We start from the raw sequence: 9,137 nt of genomic DNA on the forward strand, positions 1-9,137 counted from the left end.
TTCATGGATGGGAAATGATTGCTGTAAGGGAATGGTATGACGTGGATAGCGACAACGGTCGAGTAGTCAGCCTTATTCTTGATGGGGATCCATTGGACTCATGCAACAATACTGCCTACTTGAATGGAATCATATCAGAATCCATAGGGAATCTTTCATATCTGGAAACCCTTATTCTTGATAGGTGGAAAAATATAAGTGGTGCAATTCCATCTTCTATTTCTAATATTTCATCCCTGAAATTTGTTTCCATGAACAACAACAAAATCAGTGGTTCCATTCCTTCTGACATTGGGTGACTGCTCAGGCTACACACTTTGTCTCTCTCCACAAACCTGCTCACTAGCCCTATTCCAGAATCCATTGGAAATTTGCAGAATTTAACTTCTTTGAACTTAGATTCGAATAAGCTCTCTGACTCCATTCCTTGAAGCATTGGAAATCTGACTCCGCTGTCAATCTTGACACTGAATGCCAACAAGCTCTCGGATCCCATTCCGGACTCCATGGGAGATCTAAAGCAGCTAACGACACTGCATATTTCGAATAATTTGTTGTCTGGTAAGATTCCTCCTCGCTAGGAAATATGTCATTGCTTGCAGAGATGTTGGCAAGTAACAATCGTTTGAGCGGAAGCATTCCAGATTCACTGGGTTTGTTGAGTGCTAATTTTTATGAATTGTATTTGGACCAGAATTTATTGACAGGATCTATCCCAAATTCCTTAATGAAGTTACCATCTCCTTTGACCATTAATCTGGCCCAAAACCAACTCACTGGGAATATCCCACTTATTCCCAATTCCTCCCAACTTGAAACCCTAGATCTGGTATAAAACAACCTGTCCAGTGAGATCCCTGACTGGTTAGGCAACCTGCCAAAACTCCGCTCGTTGTAGTTATCGTTCAACAATTTCATAGGCCATTTACCCAGTTTTTTCGATGGGACTTCAAACCTTAATTATGTTTTCATTTCAAACAATAAGCTTAGTGGTAAAATACCCGACTCGTTGGGTGATATGCTAATTCTGGAATTCCTTGATCTGTCACATAATGAACTCGAGGGACGCATTCCGCAGAAGATGGCCCAAATGAGGAATCTGGCGTAGTTGAATGTGAGCTTCAACCATCTATGTGGCACGATTCCATAGTTCAATCCGTTCAATGCATTTTGTGCTTCTACATACACTCACAATGACTGTCTCTGTGGCTGGCCTCTTTCTCCTTGTCATTCAACTTGAAGGGAAATATCAGTTTATTTTGTGCACCACAGATCGAGACTGTATGATCCAAGAACTTTTTATTGTGGGTAATGGAGGAAGCATGGTAATATTGCAGCAATTTTGTTTTGAGGTGAGGGCCTGCTATGTTGTCTTTTCATTTATTCACATGATTTTCACGTTGACAAAATAATTTCATCTGTTGTAATGTAGACACACTTTCTGGACTGGTGACAATCAGGTTCAAATTTGAATTGATCATTGCTATTCAAGATATTGAATTCATCATTGCTCTTCAAGATCTTCTTAGGTTCAAATTTGAATTCATCATTGCTATTCAAGATCTTCCTTGGCTCTTTATAAAAGAGCATAAAATTATTTGTCATGTAAATGAAAATTGAAATAAAAAATTATTTGTTATATTTAGAATGAGAATTGTTTTGGATTTTTCAAGTGAAGAATAATAAGTTTAGATTCTTTTTAACTTGTGTGGTAATGTAGATGCACTTTCTGAACTTTTCACAATGAGGTTCATATTTGAATTCATCATTGCTTTTCAAGAGTTTTTTTCATCATTACTTTTCAAGAGCTTTTTTCTAGTTCTTTATAGAGTATAAAATTATTTGTCATGTAAATAATGGTGGTGGCGGGGCGATTCTATTTCACGTAGGTGATGCTACTTTCGTCATTAGACACGTGGAAAAAACTTCTCGAGGAAATCGTCCATGGATGTTACACCGCCTGTTACACATTCAAAAACCCCCAATTAGTTTTCAAAATGTCGGCAATTTTCTAGATTTTTAAGCTCCACCTACAGCCTAAAGCTACTTATCCATTTTTCTCCATTTTGTTTCCATTTTATCCTCATTATCCGTGATTGGATTATTACGTTTTTTATTAGAATAATAAGTGCAAAATGTTCAGTGAGGAATCATGAGCTAGAGAAGGTTTACATTGAAGAATTGTTTTGTAGCGTAAGCCACAAGCCATTTAAAACTTTAACATCCATATAAAACATAGTTTTTCTGTAGTTGAAGAATTTATAAAAGATTAAACCATCACTATATATTTTTAGATCTGAATTTGTTTGATAGTAATTTCAAAAAATTTTAATCGTAAGTTAGCATAAGATTTTTCATTCTACTATTTTAGACCACTAATGCCATTCCATTCATGCCATTTGACTTCATTATAGGCTAAAATAAGCACATGATGCAATAGTTAGTTAATTTAATGACATTCCACTCATGCCATTTGGCTTAATTATAGGCTAAAATAAGCACATGATGCAATAGTTAGTTAACTAGTTTGTTGTACTTCATACTAAATATAAATACTTATATGTTTTTTCACTAAGAAGTGGCTGCCTTCCTTCATACTAGGAAATAAGTTTTAATTAGTTTTGTTTACTTGGTACTAAGTGTAAACACTTAAAAATGGTCGTATTCTTGGACACTAAGGGAAAAAACACTAGAATTTAGTAGGAAGTTATTATAGTTAAGTAGTTTTTGTATAAAAATTAAGAGAACTTAGTTTAAGGGATTTTATTGTTTTGGTGTTTAATCATTTTTTCCTGAAATTCAAAGAGTAATTGCTTCCAATATTGCTGGTTAGTGTGTGTATGCTTGTGACTACCAATTCTACTCTAGAGCAAGGGCGACTCTAAAGAAGTGGTAATGCTAATTTTAAGTTATTTTTCTGTGTAAATATATAAACATGTTTTCTTTCTATCCATATATATTTCACTGAATTCAAATTGTTATTTTCTAACTTAGGAAATATTTCATTTTTTTTATATTTGTAATTTTTTTTTTGTAAAATAGTTATACTCTATTTTATCCACTATATTGTATTTTATAAAACATATTCATACTGTATTTTATTAGATGTACCTTATTTTCTTCCCAGTGGTTAAGCCTTGTTTCTTTCAATAGCCCTTGCAATTATTTCATAAAAAGTAGTTGTAGTAAATTTATATAGCAACATTGTAACCCTAGTAATAGATTTATTTTCTACAAATAGTATATTTGTTGAATTGAATTTTTGCAGACATAAAAAACTAGTTTTATCATTGTAAGAATTTTTAATTGTTAAATTGATTTTAAACTATTGTACATATTAGTATTAACTGTTGACTAGTTTAATTGAGCCAATTATAGTATGTAATTACCTCTATATCACTTGTTAATAATTGGTAAATTCACTTAGAGACCAGTAAACGTGAAATGAATAGCCAAATTGAAAGCTCATGACACAACATTGATATATAAAGTAGATTCTATATAAGAGATTGTAGGAGCTTGTCACGTGCAATAGATTTGGATTATTGATCCGACCATTAATTCAATGGATGGTGTTTGACATGAAGAGATTGAAATATGTTACTCATGAAGTAGATGGTGGGATTGAAACAAAAAAAAACATAGCACCATTGATGTTGATGTTATGGTTGAGAACATGTTGAATTTATACTTAGGAAAGAAAAATGATATTCTACCAAAAACATTAATGTGTTTTTTCCTCATAAACAACTTTGTTTGGCACATAAAAATTTGGTTTTACTAACATTTTTTTAAAAGTTTGAAAATTGACCCTAAAAAAAAAATCATCATTCCAGTATCATCACTTTTTCGTTTTGAAGCTATATTTTGCACGAAAATTTTGTAGTAAATTTCGTAGTCACTGCCATTTTTAAAACATGTTCAAAATTGACCCCTAAAAAATAAAATCATTGTTCCAGTATACACACTTTTCGTTTTTAGCACTGTTTTTGTTGCGAAGTATATCTTTATTGGATTGCATGATGGTTGGTTCTTGTGTGACAACCATGATTGTGTTTATATCCAATTATCCTTTAAGCACTTTTGAAAAGCCATTGTATGCTCATAATAATAATGTAATAGTTAATATATTTTAGAAGTATGTGGGCTTCTGAATATGATATGAACGCGGAAATATATGAATTTGAACGTATCTCCCCCCCAACTGATGGTATTGGCAATTTTATGAAATGAGGAAGAAAAATGTTTTTCCAACAATTATAATTCTAGCTTTTTATGGAATTCTATGGTCAAAAGTTAAAAAATGACGTACCTTAACTTACCCTTTGAAATGGATGAGTTGTATGTGTGGTGGCTACAAAATTCTGATCATATTCTTCTTCATGTGACTAAACAAAAAGAGTCATGGATAAAAGAGTCAAGATGACTTTTTATTGCTTCTACTAGAACTTGCTGAATAATGCTGATCTGTTTTATATCTGCTCCAAAAATGCTAAAAATAATAGTCTTCATGTCTTCAAAACTCATTGGCACAATTCCTACTATGTGAAGAGATGTTCTGATGTCGAACATAGTAGGAAATTGTTGACTTAGTAGCCATTAATGGATTCCACTAGTCAACCTGAGACCTCTCGCCATTGATGACAATGAGAGTTAAGATGCCCAAACACATCTTGCTAGGTACGAATGAATTTGCCGATGTCGAGTCACCTAGAAGATCCGACGAATAAGGGACATTAATGTATTCCCATTGTTCATCGACATGAGGACTTGCCATTAAGGCATGCAAGCATCAAGGTGTTTTTGCAAGGAATTTAAACTCAAAAGACTATGGACTCAATAATTTGCATTGAAGCAGGGCTTATTTGCGAAATGAAAATGATAGGAAAGGGAATATGAAAATGGAATATGGCAATGGAAAGTAGAAATGGCAATGGGCAATAAGCATGTGACTGAGCCTCTTTCTTTTATTTGTGGGTTATGAGTGGACAAAAAGTAATGGAAAGTGTATGTGAATGTAAATGGAAAATATGAAGGGAAATGAGGTGAATGGTTTATTATGAAGTATGGATGTAATGGAAACAATAGTATCTGAAAGTTTTTCAAGTGTTTGGATCTAATTATTCATTAGCATGTTTCTTCTTTGTTGTTGATCATCCTCTTATGAAACAAATTGGTCTCTTAAGGGAGACACTATTCACTTGTAGTTATTTGTGCTTCCTCCTGGAACCTGCAAAAAAACTAATACTTCTTCTGCAATGGAATGTAAGATTATCAAAGGAGAGAGGTGATCAATCTCTCTAGTTATGATATTTATGCACAAAACTAAGAATTCGTATTAATGAAACAAGTTCACAAAGGAAAACCAAAAGAATTTATACCTGCTTCAGAATTATTGCCTCAAGTTAACTGTTGTATCTTTTCAGCAATTTATTTCATTGTTTGTTGTTTCAAACATTAATGATGGATTTCTCATTGTGTAGATCTCGTCGATATCTTTCAACGACACTTGAATCATCGAAACCTAATTTCGTATGAGAAAGTTAGGTTGATTTGAACAGTGAGGTTTTTCAGTTGCAAAATTGATGTTTAGCTGCGAAATGGTTTTAGCTACGAAATGACATTAGCTACGGAATGTACATAGTTTCTGTAGCTAAAAATTTTGAACAAAACGTTAGCTATTCATTTTTCCTCATCAGTCCAAAATTAATCAATACCTTCAAAAAAGTGAGCAAATAACTTACTTATTTCATTGATTCAATTTTTTTTTTTTAAACAAGCCTGAAAAATCATACACATTTTAAAAAGAGTTCTTTGCAATTTTTTTTTTTTTTAACAGAAATATGTATTGAATTACTGCAGCAATTCCGCTGGAAATTACCCAGTGAGATGAAAAATGTAACAATGAAAGCAACAAATAATCGTGGACATCAGACATGGGCACAAGAAAAGATAATAAAGCAGTTCGTAATCATCATTAAATGCCAGAGGAATTTTCAGGCATCCTCCACTTTCATTAGCAAAGTCTGAATGCCAAATATAACAAAAAGAATTCCACCATAAATTGCGACCATTATTTCAGATATTCGAGCTGCCAAATACTTCCCTCCAAACACAACAAAAGCGGTACAAAGAGTGTGCCCTATAATGCCCCCAAGAACTACACCAACTGGATTTTCATCTACCACCAGTCCTATTGTAACAAGCTGGCTCTTATCACCCCACTCTCCAAAGAATGTCAGTGACAATGCCTCTAGGAGAATTGGTGAAAAATACTTCGTAAGGAAAGGTCTCTCTTGTTTTTTTTTTTTATCATCGTCCACCTTAGATTTTAAAGTTGCCTTAGTTGAAATTCCATTTTCTTTCCAATCAGCAGACAACTTAGCTTCCACCTCAGCCAACTCTTTTGATTCTCCATTGTCTGTGATTCCTTCCCATAATGACCACAAACCGAATGCGAAGAATAAGACTGTTGTAACAAGATGAGTCCATTTTCGAGATAAAATATTTGGTGCAACCTAGTTGAAAAATACAGAGATCCTAGTTATAATATATAGAGCTGCAAGAGATTCAACCAAATAGACCACGACATCCACCTTGGCATAACGAAGTACGAGTTAAAAACGGAAGGCATTAAGTAGTGAGGCATGGTGGGAGACGTGGTGGAGTGGCATAATGAAGTATGAGTTAAAAACGGAAGGAATTAAGTCGTGAGACGAGGTGGAGTAAGGTCAAATGATAACACATAATTGATTCCAAATCAGAACTCCTTTGGCGAATTAAATCATAGTCTGTTCATTAGTTCAATTTCCGTTTTTCTCTTTTGCAACATGCAAAAATGGGCTTCAAAGAACCAAGAAATTCTCCCAAAGCACTATGAAATTTCTTAAAACGATTTTTGGGTTATCTAACTGACCCCATCCTATAAGAAACCCATGTTTTTTTTTTCCTAATTCGTTTTCGTTTGGTCGGATCATGTAGTTAAAGTTTTGACTTTTTTTTTTTTTTAATGTTCTGTGTTTTCCTGAATTGCTGCATTCGGCTGTAAAATTTTGAATCAGAGGTAGGACAATACACCTTTGTTTGCCAGTGGTAGTATGCAGAATGTTGATCCTCATTGGAGATCCATGTGGGAGACAAGAAATTTCCAATCCCAACCACAGGAAAGGCACCATTACATCACTAATGAATAGCGCACTATTTGAAGAGTCACGAAGCCATTGCATAAAGAAGAGTAGGGAATCGCAGAACAAAGCCACAACTGAAAGAATATGCATGGATTTCATAATATTGAATTGAAGTCGTTGGATCGGGAGCAATTGACATGTTGAAGCCATGGTAATCATGTTGCAAGGTCATGTGGTCATTTGCGGCGATGCATTGGGTTGAATTATTGGCAGCATGAAGGATCCATACAAAGTGGACGTGAAACTATTGTGGAGTGTATTACAGGGTGAAGATATCATCAATAAAGACCACAAGAGTCATGCCATTGAGTTGTAGAGGGTAGAAGGGGCATAGTAGATCCACACGGTCATGGAACATCCGAGACAAGGGTTGAGAGGTAAATGTACTGAAAACAGGACTTTGATTGAGGTCTTAAGCTGGTTTTTTTTTTTTTTTTTTCGATATAGGCTAGGTGACTAGGATAGGATCCATGTCGGGATGATTCCGGAGATGCCCATGTGGTCGGTTTCTTCATTGGATGCTTGTAACCTGCTAAACCTTGGAAATAGCTGCGGAATTCACAGTTAGTTGCAAAATAGGGCTACATTCCGCAACTAATTTGCAAAATCTTGTTAAACAGGACACAATCATTTTGAGGGTAACTTCAAACCATAATCAATCAATCTTGGACAACTGAACCTCTCAAAGCAGTTGGATTTTTATTGTTTTTTTTATTGAATCAAATGAAATGGATGATTTTTTTTTTCTCTCTCTCTCTTTTTTTAACATAAAAATTCTTTTTTCTAATCCTCCAAATCACACAAAGTGCAGGAGGAGAGCATACTCGAGAAATTATTGATTTTTTTAGATGTAAGAAATAAAGTCTTCTAATTTACACTTCCCTGACAACAACACCAAAATTTCTAGTCAATTTAGTGTCCTAAATTGCTCTACATAAATTATCAATCTGGGTATCGTAAACTAATGAAGTGTGGTGCACTATATGTGCTTAGTTAACCTTTTTCTTACTTCGTTGTTTTATAGTTTATGTTGTTTTTAGGGATTTTGTTTCTCATGCTTAAGGAAATTAATCTAAGAAAGAAAAAGTTATGTTTCTAGGTGAAAATCTCTAAATGTTACTGGTCAACTAAATCTAATGACTTTCAATGTTAGAATCTAATTTCTAAAAAAGAGAATCAAATCAAAGCTTTGAACAGTTAGACTAATCTAAGCCGGAAAAATGTCTATGAAATGAAAGAAAAAATGATAACAACTAAATGAAGTGTTTTATCACTTGTTACACAATTTTGGGAGAACTATGTCCTTGTGATAGCATTTGGAGGGATCCAATACTTCATTGTTCTAAGAAAAAGTAAACATAAAAATGCAGAGAAAGACTTATTCATAAATGAATTACTTCACCACTTAGTGAACCAAGGGCTTTCGGAAATATTCACTTACAACATGAGTTACTAAATTGATAAGAAAATGGCATTAAGCTCTCTAACTCTAAACTAATGAACAAGATGAAATTTCATTCATAAACACAACATTTCGCCAATTAGTTTGAGGATAAACCATCAACGAAAGGCTCTGGAAATATTTGTTTATATCATGAGTGACTACACTAAGAAGGAAAAGGCATTGAAAAACAAGAAATCTCATTCATAAACTCAACATTTCGCCAATTAGTTTGAGGATAAACTATCAACGAAAGGCTCTAGAAATATTTGTTTATATCATAAGTGACTACACTAAGAAGGAAAAGGCATTGAACAACAAGAAATCTCATTCATAAACTCAACATTTCGCCAATTAGTTTGAGGATAAATCATCAAAAAAAGGCTCTGGAAATATTTGTTTATATCATGAGTGACTACACTAAGAAGGAAAAGGCATTGAACAACAAGAAATCTCATTCATAAACTCAACATTTCGCCAATTAGTTTGAGGATAAACCATCAATGAAA

At 33.8% G+C, this 9,137-nt stretch overlaps 1 pseudogene; it reads right to left on the reverse strand.

The window, feature by feature from the left end:
• Positions 1-496, reverse strand: part of LOC149191311 (GDT1-like protein 5 pseudogene) — a 69,957-nt pseudogene extending 69,461 nt beyond the window's left edge.
• Positions 497-9,137: the final 8,641 nt, after the last annotated feature.

The sequence above is a fragment of the Pinus tabuliformis genome, chromosome 2_2 (assembly GCF_031772625.1).
Source record: "Pinus tabuliformis cultivar Carrire ecotype Pingquan chromosome 2_2, CPIR1, whole genome shotgun sequence".
Classification (NCBI taxonomy): domain Eukaryota; kingdom Viridiplantae; phylum Streptophyta; class Pinopsida; order Pinales; family Pinaceae; genus Pinus; species Pinus tabuliformis.